Source organism: Lathyrus oleraceus, chromosome 2, assembly GCF_024323335.1.
Source record: "Lathyrus oleraceus cultivar Zhongwan6 chromosome 2, CAAS_Psat_ZW6_1.0, whole genome shotgun sequence".
Lineage (NCBI taxonomy): Eukaryota > Viridiplantae > Streptophyta > Magnoliopsida > Fabales > Fabaceae > Lathyrus > Lathyrus oleraceus.
In genome coordinates this window covers 309,792,835-309,813,719 of record NC_066580.1, presented here as the reverse complement: position 1 = coordinate 309,813,719, position 20,885 = coordinate 309,792,835, and positions in this window count along the sequence as shown.

Genomic DNA, 20,885 nt, shown 5'->3' with positions numbered 1-20,885 from the left:
AGACTATTATGTTTGTAGACTGATGATCACATCTCATGGATCATGGATAAAGAGTTATCAAGTCTTAAACATAGGTATGAATATTAAGAGTAATATTTATACCGGATTGACCCGCTATGAGAATACTATATAGAAAGTTATGCAAAGTGTCATAAGTTATTCTCATGGTGATAATGGTGTATACCACTCTTCGACCTGAAACCACTATGGATCCTAGATGTAGAGTCAAGTGCTTTATTGCTGATCCAACATTGTCCGTAACTGGATAACCATAAAGATAGTTGATGGGTACTCCACGAAGCATGCTGAGGAACATGAGTGACCTAGATGGAATTTGCCCATCCTGCATAACAGGATAAATGTCTATGGGCCCAATATTGAACTGGACAAGGATGACATGGTCTATACCTTGTGTTCAATATAGACATAAGGGAAAAAGGGTAATTATAAACATAATTATTATCACAAAAGGATTTGTCAGATCACATGACATTTTCGTGACTTGGGTAGCAGTGATGTGTTGCTAGATACCGCTCATTGTTTATTATGTTAAATGCGTAATTTAGTATAATTGTCAACGTCGCGAAAACCTACAGGGTCACACACAAAGGACGGATTGATGAGAGATAGAGTAACTAAGGAACACCGTAAGGTACGATGCACTTAATTGGAATATGAAATATGGTAAGGTACCAAATACTTAAGTGGTTTTGGGCATATTATAAGATATGGGCCAAAATACACTTAAGTGGGCTTTTTAGCTTGAAGCCCACACAAGTGGTTCTATAAATTGAACCCCTTGGGTAGAAGCATTGTCACTCAACTCAACTCAAGTGAACTCTAATTGGAATTTCGTTTCCCTCTCTCTCTCACTCAAAACCTTCATTCGTAGCAGCTAGCACTGAGATTGAAGGAACCCGTTTGTGTGGACTGAGTAGAGACGTTGTCATCGTTCAACGTTCGTGATCGCTCTGTGGATTTGTATCCAAGGTTTTGATCGTTACAAGAGATCTGCACCAAAGGTTTGAATCGCCACAAGAGGTAACGATTCTATCACTGATCAAGCCCATTCGTAAGGATCACTAAATGGAGAAATTTTTAAATTCCGCTGCGCCTTGGATGGCAATTCTCCTTCATCCCGGTGGATGAAAATAATAAAAAAATGTCCAAGCAAAAGTTAGGGATAAAGGCATTGACTATGATCCTCGAACCCATTACACTACAAGCTAGATATTAGATGGTCAAGGACCAATCCAATCATCGTCTCGAAGCAAGGTCTTGGGATTCAGATTCTACGGTAGACTAAGGTCAATGTTGTAATCAAGGAAAAGATAATATAAAAAAATATTTCCCACTGCATTTCATTTATTTTCCAATTTTTGCAACATCCTCATCAAGGGTGTTTGCATCTTTGTACACACCATCTGTAAAGTTTCATATCAATAAAATTCAGTTTCTTTTATCAAATATTTTTTTCTTCTGCGCTTTGTATGCAAAATAACTGATTCATCTTATTCACATAATGCCTTAAAATTTCGGAGAATAATAAAAGTTATACTAAAGGGAAACATTATGCATTACTGTGAAATCCCGATAAACTTGAAAGATGACTGGTGGCTCAAAACACTGGTTTTGCTTGAACACCTATGACATCCATTTGGCTTGGCTGCCATATTGGTTTCAGTCTCTTGATGTCGCCCAACAGGTAGACGATTCCTTGACAGTAGTGTTGACAACACCTGGATCCCTCACAATCTTCACCTTCCAATCTTCGATGACGAGTCGGAGTCCCCATTACAATAAAGAGACATATCCCCCACAAATGACCTACGTCAAACCAAACAAAGAAACATGCAGCTATCATGAAAACAAAGCACACATCATGCATCCGGCATATCATACATCAAAGACATGTTCTACCACAGTATAATCACTCGTTCGGGAAAATTCTTGGATACGTTAGTATTTAATCCTCTTCCACCTTGAATACCTGAAAAGCGTCCGCAATTCCCATATTCAGGTTCAAGAAGATTAAATAGGGGTAGTTGTTGTACCCCAAAATTTGCCCTCCCTTTTTCTCCATATCTCTACCTAACCATTTCACTAGAGTTCAAGTGCATACACTATTAATTCAGGCATAAGCATCATTCATTGCCATGGATTTCAAGTTTTTGGCTTGCAGGGCTTTGGTTTGTTGGTACAACAATTGGAAATGCTTGATTTGGACTTGCACTTGCCCCGAGGCCTCCAAAACCTTAATCTCAACTGATCTCAGCATCCAGTACTTGGTTTGTCCATTTTGTCCAATTTGGTGCTCGAGTCTTTTGGTAGTGATCCAAGTACTTGGTCTCATAACTTCCATCCACCTTCATTCATTCGCCTAATCATGGTCATACAACTATTGCTCGGTCCATAGTGTCACATTCCCCTATTCCATGTGTCAATTATAAATCTCGGGTTTGATTTGTGGTCATGTTCATGTATTAAGCCGAGTCGTTTTCATTCAATTGGAAAATTTCTTTCATTTTTATCCCTAAAATATTCCTTACATACAAGGCAAGTAGACACCTGCATGAACATCGGGATAGTCGTGAGCACTCGACGACACTCCGAGATTTGGTACTTCATCAAGCCTCAACCACATGCATTGTGAACACATCAAACCTGCAGCAAAACAAGTGCAGTAAAATCCACAAACACTTCAACTTGCACAATCGTAACCAAGACCAAAATCACCAACACGACTATTGTTAACCTACAGTCACAAGTCATGATTGATTCTACATTGCACCTAAACTAACATCAAAGCTAATTGCATTCAAATTTCCACCTATAATAGCAAGTCATAAACCACCATTTCCACCAAATGAACCAATTAACTAACCTCCAACTCAGTGAGTTAACTACCTAAACTTACTGAGTTCATTCCAACTAACTCCAAGCCTAATTCCAAACCTCATTAATTCCAAGCCTAACCTCTAAAAATTATCACCTTCACCTTTCACTACTCTCTAGCTTAACTTTTTGCAATCATCATCTTCAATTCTCTACAACTTCTAAACCCTCTCCTCCTCACACTCAAAGCTCAATTTCCCCAAAAGTCCATTGAAGCTTCAAGAAGAATGAGCTAAACCTCATCTTACTAAAGTATTTGTGAAGAAGAAGATTCAGAAAACAAGAAAGCCAAACATAGATAAAGGCAATACTTCACCTTCTTGTACAAGTGATTTTCCGTCATCATCATCTTCTTCGATCAACACTCTCCAGAGCAATTGTTAGCTTCGGAGGCAGATCCTTTTTCATTTCATTTCTGGTAGTTATGTTGAACATTACACCATGATATTACAAACCCCCATCATGGGGAGTTTTGAATCTTGTTCATAGAGGGGTATTTTGAATCTAATTCTTAGGAGTTCTTGAGGATTCGGTATCATTATTGGATTTAGGACAAGAATTAGAGAATTTGGAGAGTGGATCCTTGTTCGGGAGGTGGAAACGAAGATGGAGGTATCTCCGCTTTTCATTTCCGATAACCGCCGCCGGAAGCGATTTCTGGCACGGTGGTCCGCAGTGGAGCTCCGACACCGGCGACCTGATATGTCTTGGAAAAAGGCACAGACATTCAAATTCTTCTGGTTTTTTCCCAACACACAGCTCCCAATCTTTGGGCTTTTTTTTCTAATTGGGCTTATCACAGTCTAATCCCAATAAAGTGTTGTCTCACTCCATTTTTCTGTTGCACCCCCTGACTGAAAAGAAATTGTTTTGCATTGGGCTTTGGCACCTGAAGCCCATGCATATTGGACTCTGTTTTGCCCTGTTTTCCTGCACATACAAACCAGGCCTGCACCTGTGTTTTGCAAAAGCTTTCTATTTTATTTGCTTTGTTTGCTTGTTAATTGATTAATTTGGTTGGTAGAATTTAGGCTAATTAGATCAATTAGGAATTCAATTAGAATTTTCATTTTTAGATTCAATAACCATAAAATTGTCAAAAGACCATTTTATCCTTTAGGGGTAATTTTGGATATTTTTACTCATATAATCACATGCTCCGTTAGGAATAGAATTTTACTTAGAATCTTAACCATAACATGTTCCCTTAGGAATTTTAACATGGACTTTTAATCAAATTTTTTGACTAATGACATGTACCCTTAGGATTAGATTTTGATTAATTATAATCATTAGATTAGGTACTAACCTAGTTTTCGAACAAAAAAAGCCCATGATTAAATTGATCAAAAGCAATTTTGATCAATTAAATCCTTTGAACTTGTAGAATCCAACAATCTAAATTGAGTGACCAAAAGACCCTTGGTCACATAATAAGACTTTTATTCTAAGTTGTGGAGCCCGAAGCCTCAGGTCAAGATCTCCAATCAAGGCATCCTCAGTCACACCAAGCAGCGGATTATACAAGATAAATCAAAGGTCAACACTTGGTAAACACGATTCAAGTGGTACGAAACGAGCCTTAAGCAGTAAGGAATGATGAGATGGAGTCTCTCCTATCCTCATCTAGAGCGACTTTGAGTATGGGGCGTATACCCCAAATATTCAAAGCGATCTCCCTTATTCATAGACTTAAGTGCAATGGGAATAAATTAAACTACAAAGTCTACTTCATACAAAATCAACATCAACGCAAGGATCAACATTGAAGATTCTTCACCTACCACTTGTCATTCAAGAGAAGTATCACACATTTCAAGTGTAACACCCCTTTTTCTACCCCAAAATACTTAACGTATAATCAGAGTAAATAAGCACGCATATAAACAAAAAGGGTGTCACATCGACGTTTTCAAAAACTAAAAGCTTTCAAAAACCAACATCTTTCATCATCAATGTACAATACACCTAGTCATTTAAAATAACACACTTCAAATATCATGAGTCATCAAGTATATGCGTTCGCAGCGGAAAATAATGAATACTCATGCATTTCATAAAATGATCCATGTCCCATACCATGATCATCCCTCAATAATCTCCTCAAGATAAAATAAAACCATATTCAGAATATTTGGCACTATGGCCTCTCAACAGCAAATGTAATTAACATGTTCACAAGTAATAACGTAATACATATCCAAATAAGATATGAGTTCAATACACATCAATGCATACACTCAATTATCACATAACTCTAATGTGACTCGATGCAAGACATGTGACTCTATGCATGTGGTACCATAATGTGAACACAACGTTTCACCGCTTTTCGATTCAATATCTAGAATCCAAGCCACGCTTCCGATCCGGACAAGATCAAAGCCACTACGTCTATTTCCAATTAAGGATCAACGTCTACTACGCCTATTTCCATTCAAGGATCAACGTCTATTACCATGTGAACCCACAGTTTCACCGCTTTCCGATTCAATATCTAGAATCCAAGCCACTACGTCTATTTCCAATTAAGGATCAACGTCTGCTACGCCTATTTCCAATTAAGGATCAACGTCTATGTGAACCCACAGTTTCACCCCTTCAACCATGAAGCCGACCATGCCATGAATGAATGTACAAATACCAACACATATGCAATTAAGATCATCTCTACCATCTTAACATTCCACATATCACCATAATTCAACTCTATGAATTATCACCAATGGTACATATACACATTCATAACAATATATCATTCACAATATAGGCTAATTATCAAATACTCACACTTAGATTTCATTTCAAAATGAATACAACCTTTAAAATCTCAATTTTTCATTTTTCAACAGTGTTAACCGGTTAATGCTTTCAGGTAACCGGTTAACGCGAAACAGAATGCACTTCCTGGTAGATTTTCAACAGTGTTAACCGGTTAACGCTTTTGGGTAACCGGTTAACACAAAACAGAATGGACTTTCTGGGCAGATTTTTAACAAGTAATTGGTTAACGCTCGTATCGTAACCGGTTAACACAAAAACAGAATGCAGAATTTTCTGCGTTTTTCATCGTTGGAGGACTTTCGGACCTCTGATTTCGATTCCGTAAAAAACCAAACGCTCAGAAAATTATAACTCATACAATACTCTAAGTATATAAAATTAATTTACAGTTTTAACACAATTAAATCACCACAAATCAAGAATACTCATCAAAACCTAACAATTCCAAAAAACCATACAAAATTAGAGATTTTAACCTAGACATACTTCTATCCATTGACCCAATCATACTAACCCATAATAATAAAGATTCTCCCCCTTACCTCTTCAATTTTCTGGATCCTTAGCTTCTCTCTTGTTCTTCCCCTCTTCTCCTTACTTTTCCTCTTTTTTTTCTCTATTGTCGTCAAATGATCAAATGAATCATATTTCTCACTCTCCTCACCTCTTACTATTATAGTATTATATTTGGGCTTAAAGAATGATACTTCTAATTTAATTATTAGGCCTAATAATACCTAGTATTATAATGTCTCTGTTTAATTCAAATCAATTAAACCAACACAGTATACACACCAAGTTAATTAATATAATCAATTATTATACTACCTAACAACTAAATAATTAATTAACACACCAAATTAATTAATATAATCAATTATTATACTACCTAACAACCAATTAATTAATTAACACTCCAAATAAATAAAATATAATATAATAAGAATAATATAAGAAATAATTACTAAAATTGGGTTGTTACATCAAGTCTTAAGTAATAGGGAATGACGAGACGGAGTCTCTCCTATCCTCGTCTAGAGCGACTTTGCGTATGGGGTGTATGCCCCAAATATTCAAAGTGTTCGCCCTTATTCATAGACTCTCATGTGATTCTTATCAATCGACTATGAAGTCTCTCGATTCTCCTCTCCATTCTATTCACTTTTATTCAATCATTCTTTTGCCTTCGGTCATTCTTGCTTTTAGCCCTAGACGGCTGAATTACAATTGCTCTGATTTCCTTATTCTACTTTAAGGATACGTAGGCAGGAGAATTCAGATTTTTCATGAGCTATCTTATTTATCAATCTACCCTATCTTATTTAACGACAGTCCACCTCAATCGAGAGTTGTTTGGGCTACAACCCAAAATACTTAATTCAGTCTTTCTTTTTGGCTTTACCCTATAGTGGCGGCGTGCTGGTCCATTTATTGATAAATGCCTACCTTGCTCTTTGATTCAGAGTCTATCTCCTTCTTGGATCCAAGATACTCTCCTTTGATCTTGAACCATTTGTTTCTTCGGAAATGGATATGCTATTCTTTGTACTTCCGTACTACAATCATTCCTTGAATTGGTGTTTGTCTTGTGATCCCCCGTTGCTTAGACAAATATCTCTATCTCCTTGTTTCATAGCAGTTAATCTTTGAAATTGGGTTTGTCTTGTGAGTCCCCGTTGCTTGGACAAATACATTTTGATATCAGTCTGTTGGTACAAATCATACTTTTCATCACTGTATGTCTCTCTTTCTATTCTCGTGGTTCTGAACTACGATTGCTCTGATTTTCTCATTGCATGATGAGAATATGTGGGCACGAGGATGAGAATCCTTGCCGAGAATACTTCTAATTATTCCTCTTCCACCTTAGGGAATCATTCATATCTTTCACTATTCATTACCTACCTTCGATCATAAATCGTTCATCCAGTGACATACTATTTCTTTGACATCAGAAATACACTTTCTTTGGAATTCTATACATACCCTTTTAGGACACCTAATGTAGTCCTCCTTTCTACCTAGAGTTGTTTGGTCTACAACCTCAAACACCTAATTCCTTCTTTTTTGGATATATATCCTATAGTGGCGGCCTGCTGGTCCACGTATCGGTTAAAGTTGTTTCCCTCTATGGTACAAATCCCATTTCTCCTATTGGATTCCAATACACTTTCACCTTTCGATTTCAAACAGTACTTCTTCATTCACTTATCACTGAATATCAAATTTTGTGACTTTGGTCACTTCCTTCCATTCATATCCATGATATATCCATATTCTACCTTCCTTCACTCCATTCGATATGCCATTTATCTTTGAGCCAAATACACTACCTCATTGTGAACCAAGATATGTTTGGGCTACAACCTCAAACACGTAATTCCTTCCTTTTCGGTTTTACCCTACAGCGGAGGCCAGCTAGTCTACCTATTGGTAATAGCCAGCTTACTCTTGGGTTCATCTGTTCACCCTTGTTGGAGTTCTAAACACTCAATTCTTTGGTTCAAACCATATTTTCATCACACTTCTTTTCATCTTCCACCACTAGTTCTTAGAACTACGGAGCTCTGAATTCCTCATTGCACTATGAGGATACGTAGGCATGAGGGCCCCAATCCTCACCGAGCACTTTATCTATTTCCTTCCTTCCCCCATTCTTTTACGAGTAATCTTTAGATCTAACACCTATTCGAGCGACACCAATCAAAACGGTTCCCATGGACTACCATGGATGTTTGGGGTGCTAATATCTTCCCCTTGCGTAACCAACTTCCTTACCCAACATATCTCTTTCCCCCAGGTTTTATCGATGTTTTCCCTTCCCTTTGGGGATAAATAAAGTTCAATATTGACTTTGTTGTATGTTTGAGCGTGCGATACGTTCGGGTATACTTCTTCTAGCTTCAATGTGCTACTCTACCAGTTAGAGTAGGCTTCTCAAAGATGTATTTGACAAGGTCCATCTTGGAGATTATTAATGTTGTATGAGTGAGTGTGTACTGTCTTAAGAATTTGGAGGCCCAAGATAGTGCACAACAAATATATTCAAGCATTGAATATCTACTCTCACAATCGGTGAGCTTCTTGCTTAAGTAGTATATTACAGGTTCTTTCCTACCAGTCTCGTCATGTTGCCCGAGGACGCATCCCATGGATCCTTCGAGGAAGGTAAGGTACATGATCAATGGTCTGCCGGGTACATGAGTCATCAAAACATGAGGTTCTTGGAAGTATTCTTTAATCTTCTCAAAAGTGTTTTGGCAATCGTTGTTCCAAATGATAGCTTGATCCTTTCGAAGAAGTTTGAAGATCGGCTCATAAGTGGCTGTAAAGTGAGATATGAATCTAGCGATGTAGTTCAATATACGTAGGAATCCTCAGGCTTCCTTCTAGGTTTTGGGCGTAGGTATAGCTTGTATGGCCTTCACTTTTTTAGGATCCACCTCAATGCCATATTATCTGACGATAAAACCTAGCAATTTGCCAGATCTTGCCCTAAACGTGCACTTATTAGAATTAATCCTAAATTAGAACTTCCTTAGCCTCTCAAATAGCTTTTATAGATTAACTAGGTGTTCCTCTTCGGTTTGAGATTTGGTTATCATTTTGTGAACATAGACCTCGACCTCTCTATGATTCATTTCATGAAAGAGAGTGACCATGGCTCGTTGGTATGTTGCGTTAGCGTTCTTAAATCCGAAAGGCATGACCTTGTAGCAGAAGGTGCCCCATGAGGTTATAAAAATGGTTTTATCCATATCTTCTTGAGCCATTTGCATTTGGTTGTAACCGGAGAAACCATCCATAAAGAAGAAAACAGAGAATTGACAATTTATTTGGGACTTTCTCTATTAAGATCTCTATAATCTACACACATTCTTACTTTGCCGTCCTTCTTGGGTATATGCACAATGTTGACAATTTATTTGGGGTAATTGGAGACCGCTAGAAAGTCTGTGTTGAGCTATTTTTGTACTTCCTCCTTGATCTTCATAGCCATGTTAGGACGAGTTCTTCATAGCTTTTGCTTCACGGGAGGGTGTTATACCCCAAAATTTACCATCTTCTTTTCAACCCTAATTGGCTCATGCCTCATTCATCATACATACTCATGCATATCATTGGTTCTATGGTTATGGGATCAAGGTATCTTGTTCCATTGGTTTATTTCAAGGAAGAGAGAATAAGGATATATAATCACGTCATTGGTGAGGGTATGTACTCAATATCTTGGAGAACTTAAGCCATAAGGGTTCCATGAAACTTAAGATGGTCCCACATGCTTATTGTATCCTCATATAGATGATCACCATTCTCCTATCATTTGGCTATCAACTAGGGTTTTTGTCAAAGTCAGTTTGTAACTAACTTTTTGAGCAAAACCTATTTCCATGATCCCATATATGTCTCAAAGCACTCATGTGTGAAGTATTGGCCATTAGATTTAATCATAAGAAGCTCACTTGATCAAGAGGGAAGAAAAATTGACTATGTGGAACAAAAGTCAACTATGCAACCAAAAAGTCAATTCTTGACTTTTTAAGGTCAAATTTGGGTCTCATAAGTCAAATATGGCCAATGGTTGAGATTTGTCCAAGTGGAATCACAAGATCAAGAAAATCAAGAGTTTTATCTAAATTACCTAATTTGGGAATTAGGGTTTTTAGAAACTTACTATTTTTGGCAAGTTTGGTGTTAATGATCAGCTACATTCATAGCCAATGTTCCCTATGATCAAAGCACCAAATCATTTTGGCCTTAACATGGAAGTTATTCTCCTTTCTCCAATATTTAAGGGGATACCGAGTTTGAAGCACTTATAGCATCATGGTAAGTTATGATCATTGGAAGATTGGTGTTTCAAAGTCATTAAATGTCCAACACTTAGAAAATTTTCTAAGTGTTTCAAGTCAGGATTTTCAAGCAAGTTCATGGAAATTTTAAAGATTGTTAGAGGCTTCACTTCAATTTTCCTTCAACATGATAAATTTTCCTTTATCCTCCCTCTTTCCATTGGTATCAAGTTTGTGAATTTTTGTTGAGCACACACCAAATTGCATTCGTGCCAAGTTGGTTGGATGACCATGTTTAAGCTCGAGGTGAATCATGCAATTAACCAAGTTTTGCACACTTTGCCCCAAATAACTCAACAAGATTAATTCCATCACACGCACCACCTTCTTTTTCTTTCCCTAAATGGCCCAAACAAGCAATTCCCATGTATGATTTGGTTCTCACGAATTTGGAAAAAAGGAAGGAATGTTTCAAATGTGTAACATGATGTTTCTGTCCCCCCCCCCCCCACATGGAAACCTACATGGATGTTTTTAACCCTTTTTATAATTACCAAAATGCATCAAGAATGTCCTCAAAACATCTTGAAACACAACCTTGCACACCACTTCTCATTTTTGCATAAACATCCAACCATGCCCCTCAACAGTTTCTTTCACATTAGCAATCATTACACCTCATTGAAGACACCATATATAAGTTCTACATGACCTAATTTTAGAGAACACACCATTGAGGAGAGAGAATATGGATCTGCATTTTTTAACCTTGAAGGCAGTTTTTCCATTGGAAGCTCTTCCATCTCCATTTATTCTGCTCCATTCCCTTCATTTGAAGATCACAAAACTCTGTTGGTGGGATTTCTGAAGCTCAAACAAGCACAAAAGGCAGTGGACCTTCTCCACTAGGTAAGCTTCTTCTCACTTCATCTCCTTCATTTTTTATCTGAGCATGACATGAGTAGTTGGCATATGTTGTGTGTGAATGGTTCAACATGATGTTTTAGCTCAAATGTTTGAGTTATGGATATATGAGTTGTTGAAACTTTGTGAAAATAATGAGTTTTGCTTGACTTTCGTGCCAACTTTCTCCATGATTTATCCACCATTTTAAGTTTTTCTTGACATGTTGATGTTCTACTCCATGAGATCTGCATCTTTGCTTTTGATTTCATTGATTTTTATGAACTGTGGATGAAGTTATGAATGGTTGAAGTTTCTGGTTAGAGATTGCATGAAGTTATGGTTAGTGTCGTGCATGCCTTTGGATTGAGGTTGAAGATGATGCGTGGTATTTTGTGATTGGTTGGCTTATGCTTTTGTCTTTTGTGACTTAAATGAATGTGACCGGTTGACATATGTTCACATGTTTATTTTGCTCAATTTAAATGTCATGCCTTTTATTTAAATTAGAATATTGGAAATGGGTATGGGCTTTGTAATTTCACTTTTCCCACCCCCTTGTTTTTGGCCCACGCGTATGTTTTAACTTTTATCTAGTTATTTCCCACTTTTACTCCTACACCCCCGTTATCCATTTAGTTCATTTTATTTTATTATTCAATTCTGATTTTCTTTTGATATCTCCAATTCTCCAAAAATTCATTATTACACTTTAATATGTTATTTAATTTTCTACATTTTTTATTTTATTTTTCTAATTGTTTTATTATTTTATTTTAATCATAAAATAAAATGTGTTTGTTTTGACCTAGTTTTTGGATTAGGATTTTGTTCTTATTGATTCCTTTTGACTTTTCACCCCAATTTTTGTAAACCCTTAGGCATATATATGTAGGACATTTGGGTGTTATTTTGATGATTTAATCTTTCATTTTGGGTCATTCTTGAATTCTTTCTTGATGCTTGACTTTTATGATCAATGAAGGATTGTAGTACTTGATGTTTGATGCCATGTTGAACCTTTTCTTGGCCATAATTTTATACACATGTTAAGACACTCTTGAGTTGATGACTTCTTGTTGTCTTGTTAATTTTACACTTGTGTTTGGAGCCTCCTAAATATTTCTTTTGAGTAATACAATGCATACCTATTTTTGTTGGCCTTTGTTTGCTTTGCTTATTTGTTTAGGGAATGAACTTGTGCAACCATTTAGGGTTTAATGTTATCTCTTACTTTTTAATAAGATACCATGAGGTAGAGCCCCTCTACTCATTTTTATAGATCATCCCATGCCTTCTTGTTTGAACTCAATTGAGTTTTCCTCATGATGTTTGTTTGCTCACGTTGTGATCCTTCCTTAAGCATACCTTGTGCCATGACTTCTCAATATTTGGTTAGCTTCCATGATTGATATAACGTGCCATTTTATTTTGACTTATGTGTTTTTATACTTCATTTCCATGTTACATCTTTACTTTTTTCCTAACATGATATTTGTTTCCATTTAGAGGCATGTTTAGTTTTCACCATGTTCATCTTTTGGCCTCCCTCTTTGAATGTGTTTTGACATTATACTTAGGTGATAATTATAGGCCTCTCACGTGTGAATGTCATTTTCAATCTATTGACTCCTCTTGCCTATTTTCCTTGGGCCCACCCTTCTCGTTTAAGAATTGTTGACTTATTTTGTTGACTTGAATGATTGCTTGCTTACTTGAATACTTATGCCTTGAATTCAATTCTTGTTTGGAGTTTTAGTATGCCAAAAAGACACGTTTGAGTTTATTGTCTTGTTCTTATTTGTCTCTTATTAACTCACCATGTCCCTTATCTTTTGCCTTTTCTTGTTAGCACCTAGATTAGAGGACTAGTTTCCAATTAGGTTTATTTGTGACCTTACCTTTTTGTATGTTTGTGACACTTCTTTTCCAAGTATGATTAATTGATGATAATGAGTTTATTGTGCTTTATTTTATGAGTTATATGCCTTCACATCTCCTTCATTTTAATTCACTTTCTCCTTCCATGCTATGTTAAGCACTCCACATTTGTAGACTTACATGCTAGCTTGTTTGAGTGTTTGCTTTCTTTTAGATTTTATAATGAAAAAACCTCTTGTGCATGACCCTTAAGCTTTTTATTAACATGTCTAAATGCATACTATGATGATAAGTTGTTACCCAATGTTTGTTTGATAACATGTTCACTTGGTTGGTTAATCTTTATTTGTGTCCTTTGCCTCCTTACTTGTTCAAGTAGGATGTTTCTTAGGTTAGGAGATGTTCATATCTTGTATCCATTAACTCTTTCTTCGTATGGTTTGATGTGTGATTTTTAAATTAACATCTTTCCTTCTACCTTGTTGCTTGCTTGGGTGTTCACCTCTTTGCATGTTCTTTCATCTCTGACGCTTCCTTGTTTAAGTAGGTATTGGTTTCGGTATCTTATTTAAGTGCCTATGTGTGAGTAAGTGTTTACTTCTTATTTGATGTGTGACTGTTTAATTACCATATCTTCTCTTATTTGGCCTCTATGACATGATTGCTACTTGTTTAAGTGTTTTTTGTGTTATTTATGGTCTTGGTCTATTACTTGCATATGTGTTAACCTGATTACATGTTCATGTGATATTTGGTTGCCTTGTTTAAGTGTTTGATTGCATGCTCCCCATAGAATACTTTAGATATTTCTTGATTAAGATTGAGCTAAATAGACTCTAGTATTGGTATCAATACATGACAACATTAGATAAAAACTCCCTTGATCCTAACTTTAGGTCCATATTGCATGACAACAAGTAGGATTGAGATTCCCCTTCTGTTAGTCTCTCTATCTTTTGAATCCATTCTAAAACTAAAACATTTTTCTTAATCACATTCAAAACACTTTAATACTATTGAACTTCTTTCATAATTAAGAGAGAAATACAATGATACCCCCACCTTCTGAGGGACCATCTGATGTACTATTTCAACAAAAACACTCAACAAATCCAAAACTCTTTTTTCCACTTGGCTTTTCTTATGAAAGTTTTCAATAAGGGTTGTTCCCCTAAAAAAACACCAACACACCTAAATTTTTTTAGAATAACTACGGTGCTCTGGTTCTTTTTGATATGTATGTTTTGGGTTGCAAAACCTAAGCGAGCGTAATAATAAAAATCTTTTCTTTTTTCTCTGTCAATAATTCATTTTCATTCATTCCCTTTGTAACCTAGCTTTAGACTTGACACGTCCTTTGATTAGAACAATAAGAGTGGATCTTGTAGAGTACTACAGACATGAGGGGTGATAATACTTTCCCATTATGTAATCGACTCCCTTACCAATCTCTTGGTGTGAGACCATTATATTCATTCTTTTGTAGGTTTACTCAGTGTTTCCTTTCCCTCTCATGGGATAAATAACATTGGTGGCGACTCTTATTTCGTGTGTGTGTTTCTCCGAGATATGGCAACTGACGGCTCTACTAGGGACCCTCTTAGCAAGTCAGTTCAAGCTCTAGTTTGTTTGCTTTTTTATTGGGTGTTGTTTATCTATTACTTTTCTGCTACTACTCATTTATGTGTTTGCATGCATTAGAATTTTGATTATTGGTTTCATTATGCTATGTTGCTGTTGTTTTGTTGTTTCTTTGGATGGTGGGTGTTACATTGAGGTAAAAGGCTCATTACCCAGGCCAGTGTACACATAGGGTTATAATGGATACTCATGTCAAATCTTGTGGCCCTTGACATGTATTAGAAGGCATGAGATACCACAACCAGACGAGGTTTTCTTTAGAATGCTTTTGTCCTGCACCCTTTGTGCATCAGACAAAATGTTGTTCATAGAGGACTCACGACTCTCGTAACCATTAGGAACCCATGTTTCTATCCAAGACTAGAACCTGCCGGTGGGTTGGGGGTTGGGTTTATAGGAAAACAAGCCTTCACCATACCCGGTTTTCTCAGAACCAGAAATAACGTCGAACCTTTGTTCCATTTACATTTGACCCGGTTCTATTGACAGCACAATAGTCACTCATATTTCATGGAAACCTTGATCCCGTTGCATTCATAAGCATTTGTTTACATCATTTTGACATGTATGTTCTTTTGCTTCCAGGTTTTCTAGTCTTTGAATCTTGTTGTTAATCTATCCTTGAAGATGAACACTATTAAGAAGGTCAACTACATATACAACATCATCTACAAGTTCCCAAGCCCAGTTCTGGATGATCTTCTCAAGCTAGATAAGAGGTCTCCCCCCTGACAATCTTGAGGTCTTCAGAAAGGGTTATGGAATAATTTTGGGTTACCTGGAAGCTTCTTTCAATGAATACCAGAGAGATGTTGTTCATACCTTGCTACAGTTTTATCATCGCACCTTGAGATGTTTCATGTTCCTTGACTATCTGTTAGCTCCTATTTTGGAAGAGTATTCCAATATCTTGGACATCTCTATCTTGCACCGAGTACCTTTGCATGCTTTCATGAAGAGACATGATACTTCTCAGGTTGTTGCTGCTCTTTATTTGAGTGAATCCGTTGTGAAGGCTATTTTAAAAAAGAAGGGAAGTACATGTGCTTATCATTTGAGTTTTCTGTTGAAAGAATCTGGTGGTATTTATGACAAGGAAGATTGGAAGGCTTTAAATGATGTTCTAGACGGTTGTATTTATGGGATTATGTTATTTACTAATGAAGTGAGGTTCGTTAATGAGAATGTTATTGTTATCTTCATTCAGAGGAATCATGTGCCAAATCTATTAGGAGATGTTTATCACTACATACACTCTAGAAGTTTCAAGGGGGAGGGTGGTGTTGTTCATTGTTGTGCACCATTTTTATACCATTGGTTTTGAGTTCATCTCCCTTTCCAAGGTGCTTTTGTTGATACCCAAGACACCTTGAAGTGGTACTAAAGGCTGATGGGACTCACCTCCAAGGACATTGACTGGTACATGCATAGTTTGAGCAAGCCGAAAAGTAACGAGGAGATCTTTAGCTATGGGGAGTTCCCTAATGTGCCTCTCATGGGGAATAAGGGTGGCATTAATTACAATCCAACTCTTTCTCGAAGACAGTTAGGATATGCTTTGAAAGATTCCTCTGAGGACAGAGATGTGCAAGAATCCTTGTTTTATGATGTGCCTGATAATACTAGATGGATGGAAAGAGTTGTTAAAGCATGGGGAAGTATTCATTTGAAAGGAGGGACTTATTTTGGGAAGAAAGATTTTGTAGTCTATTCACCTTATGTTAAGTGGATTGAGGAGAGGAACAAAGATCTTCATTGGCCTTTCCTTTTGGAGGTTCCTTTGTATCGATAAGATCCTGATCAGCCAGATGTTATGCCCAAGGCATCCTATGACCAGATTCAAGCTCAGAATCTCCGACTACTTAAAAAGAATGAAGAGTTAGGGGTGAAGCTTCTTGTGGCCAGTCAAGGGAAAGCTCAATTGTCTCACAAGCTCAAGAAGGTTCAAAGAGAACTGGAAGGGGTTGTGAAAGTTAAGAAGAGACCAAGGTTCGAAGATGGTAGAGGAAGTACGTATGTTTCTGTTGAAGTTCATAAGAAGATTCTTGAAGAAGATGAAGTGAAGATCAAGCAAAAGCGTCGTGATTATGAAGTTTTGAAAGCATCCAAAGCCAAGATGGAGAAGAGATACAAAGCCAAGATTGAAGTGTTAGAGAAGCAACTCTGAGCTAAAGATGTCCAGTTTGAAGAGGAGAACACTCAGAGGCGGGGGGGGGGGGGTGGAGACATAATTCAAATGAAGCAATATTCAGTTGGGAAAATTTGTAGAAGAAGTGGCCAGTCTCAAAGTTCAGTTGGAGGGAAAAGATGACAATCCTGCACAGATTCCGCTTCTGGAATGCAATGAGTGTGATAAGTTTATTAAGTAGTGGCAATACTTGGATGGCATGATTTTTCGAAAGGATGTGGTTATTCAAAGTCCTGTTCTAAGGCGCGATCAAGAAGGACCAAAGAAGATGTTTAGGCGATCCCATAAGTGGAATTTGAAGTATTTCAATAATGGAGGGCCTTTGACCTATATAGATTGGAAAAATTATATTTTGTCTTATCTTTCTCATATGGTGATCACCATCAGGGTTGTTGATGGGGTCTCTTTATTTTGTATTGTTGGATTTGGCTAGTTGTTTCTTTTGTGAACTGTTCGTATTACGCTTTATTTCAATTTAATGAGTATGATGGTTGGTTAATAGTGTTCATTATTTATCTTCTTTTCTCTTGCTTAAATAACTCGAATTGGAGTTCTAGATCCATGGAAATATTTGAACATGTCATTGTATACATTATATGCATTCACGCATTCATATCCCATGCATAACAGGTTTTCTGGTCGGACTTCTTATCTTGATTCTGCTTTTCTTAGCAGAGATTGCAAATCCAACATTCCACCAGTATTCCACTAAAAGCAACTAGCTTTACCAAATGGAGCAGATTCAAGCTGATCTTGCGGAAATGAGAACCCGGGTAGACACCAGAATTGCGTAGTTTATTGAAGTTATTACCAACTTGGATCGTGGTCAAGAGGAACTGAGGGATCTTATGGAGAGACCTCGTGTGGTTCAGAATGAGAATGAACATCCTGAGTTCATGTTGGAAGATATCTCTATGGGGCAGCCTCGTCCCAATGCCACTACGAACTTCCCTAATCAACATGCTAATGGTTATCAGAATATCACCTGTAATCAAGGTCTACATGGAAACCAAGGCCATTTTCCACCACCTCCATCATTTAATCATGGACCATATCTCATTACTGGAGAGATATTGGGGCATCCAAACGGGAGGGGGAATCCTTAAGTACAAGAATTGGAGATGGATCATAGTGAAGACATGTATTCTATGCACAACATTGATATGGTTTTTCCTACTGAAGATAGGAAGTGGAAGGCAGTGGAAGGCCAAGGAGTTTTAGGGATGAATGTTAATGACCTGGGGCTGGTACCAGGAGTGAGGGTTCCACCAAAGTTCAAAGTTATTATACTCGACAAATATAACGACATAACTTGTCCTAAAACTCACGTGATAGCTTACTATCACAAGATGTCTGTGTATTCCGAGGATGAAAGGTTGTTGATGCATTTCTTCCAAGATAGCCTATTTGGGGCATCCCTGGAGTGGTATATGCATTTGGAAGGAACCTATATCCGGAATTGGAGAGATTTGGTCGAGGAATTTGTGAGGCATTATCAATACAACATCAATATGGCTCCTAATAGGACCCAACTGCAAAGCCTGAACCTAGGCCCAAATGACTCTTTCAAAGAGTACGTTAAAAATGGTGTGAATTAGTTGCTCGAGTTCAACCTCTGATGATGGAGAGATAACTTGTTGATATATTCATGTGCACTCTACAAGGGTTATATTATGATAGAATGGTGGGAAGAACCTCCGTTGGGTTTTCTGAGTTGGTAATGGCAAGAGAAAGAATGAAGTTGGTTTGAAGATCGGCAAGATCCAGTCTGCTAGTGTCGGTAGTTCTTCAGCTGGAAGTGGTAAGAAACTGTTCAGTGGGTATCCTAAGAAGAAGGAAACGAGTATAGTGCAGTCTATTCTCAGAGGGGTTGAGGAAGCATTCAGCAACAACAACAACAAGTGAATGATGTGACTATACAGGTCACTGCAACTCCTCAACCATAACAACAACCCCAATATCAGTAACAATAAAATGCTCATCGCCATAATTACAACCAGCCGAGATACCCAATACTTGAGAATGTGTTTGATCCTATTCATATGTCTTATTCTCAAGTTCTCAAACATCTACTTCAACTCAAGTTGGTTAATCTGAGAAATATGCCAGCTCCTCCTGAGAGGCTTCCTGCAAATTACAATCCAAATGCCCGGTGTGAATTTCATTTCGGTGGTGTTGGTCATAATGTGGAGGATTTCTTGGCGTTGAAGTATGTAGTGCAGGATTTGTTGGATTCAAAGGCCATCCAGTTCCCTCCAGATAATGGACCCAATGTTATACAGAATCCGATGCCTGCTTATAATGGACCAGCTGTTAATGCCATTGAAGACGACGAAAAGTAAAATTTAATCATGGATGTGAATTTGGTAACTACTCCTTTACCGTTTGTTAAAGAGTATATGATTAAGAATGATGTTTATCCTGATTGTGTTCCCGAATGTTGCAAATGCAAGAGTCATCCTGAAGGTTGTGATGATTTGAAAGCAAGAATTTAAAGTTTGATTACCAAAGGGTTTTTAGAGTTTGACATAATTAGGAAGGATAAGAAGATTGAAGAAACAAATGTTGCAATGATTTCTATCCCATGTACTCTGATTAATATTCCAACTCCATCTAGACCAACTCCCTTGACTATTACTTTGCCTGGTCTTATTCCTTACTCTAGTCAGAAGGTTGCACCATGGAATTATGTTTCCGATGTTTATTATCATGGAGTGGAGCAATAGGAGAAGTCTTCTGAAGAGAAGTCGTGTGTCGATGACAGTTTGAGTGTTGATAATGTTACTGGTACATGAAGAATTACAAGAAGCGGTAGGGTCTTCCCTTCACCAAATTCTCAAGATAATGTTGATGCCTTGGAGAAAGCTAAGGGTAAACAAGTGATGGCGGATAATCAAAGATTTATGCAGATTAGTTCGCCTCAGCAAAGTGGTGTGACTTGTGCTTCCTCCTCTCAGGAAGTTGAAGAGTTGTTGAGGATAATTAGAAAGAGTGATTATAAAATGGTGGATCAGTAAAGTCAGAAGTTGTCCAAGATTTCGATTTTGTCCTTGCTATTATGTTCTGAGACTCATAGGAATGCTCTCGTGAAGTTGTTGAGTTCTACTTTTGTTCCTCAAGATATTATAGTCAATCAGTTAGAAGGGGTTATGGCTAGCATATATGCAGATAATGGTTTGGGTTTCGCAGATTTTGATCTCCCGCCTGAAGGGAAAAACCATAATAAAGCTCTGCATATTTCCATGGAATGTAAAGGTACTACTTTATCCCGTGTGTTGGTGGACACTAGATCATCTCTGAATGTGCTACCAAAGTCAGCTTTAATGAAGATAGATTATTGATAACACGAAAATACATCAGATATTTGCCTTGATTTATACTCAAAGATCATACCATTTTAATTAATATCCCGATTATTCCGCAAGTATTCGAGTTATTTTTGTAGGTATTTAAATCTCCAAGCATTAATGAGAAAAATGAAGAAAAGGAAGAAAAATAAGAAGAAACAGATAAGAAAGCACAGGAAAAAGACGAAAACCAGAATGCAGAAATTGTTGATGTGACGACCATCACAGCTTCATGACGACCGTCATGACCCAGCCTGTGAGGACTGTCACAGGCCCATGACGAGCGTCACGCGGCCAGAATTTATGCTTTTAAACAGTCAATCACATGCACCCAAACGTGCCTAAAATCTCTCCAACAACATGACTCCCCCGGATTCCTCATTCAAACCAGTCCTCCTTAAATTTATCAACCACCAAGACATAAAGGAGCAATATATAAAGGACTAAAATTGG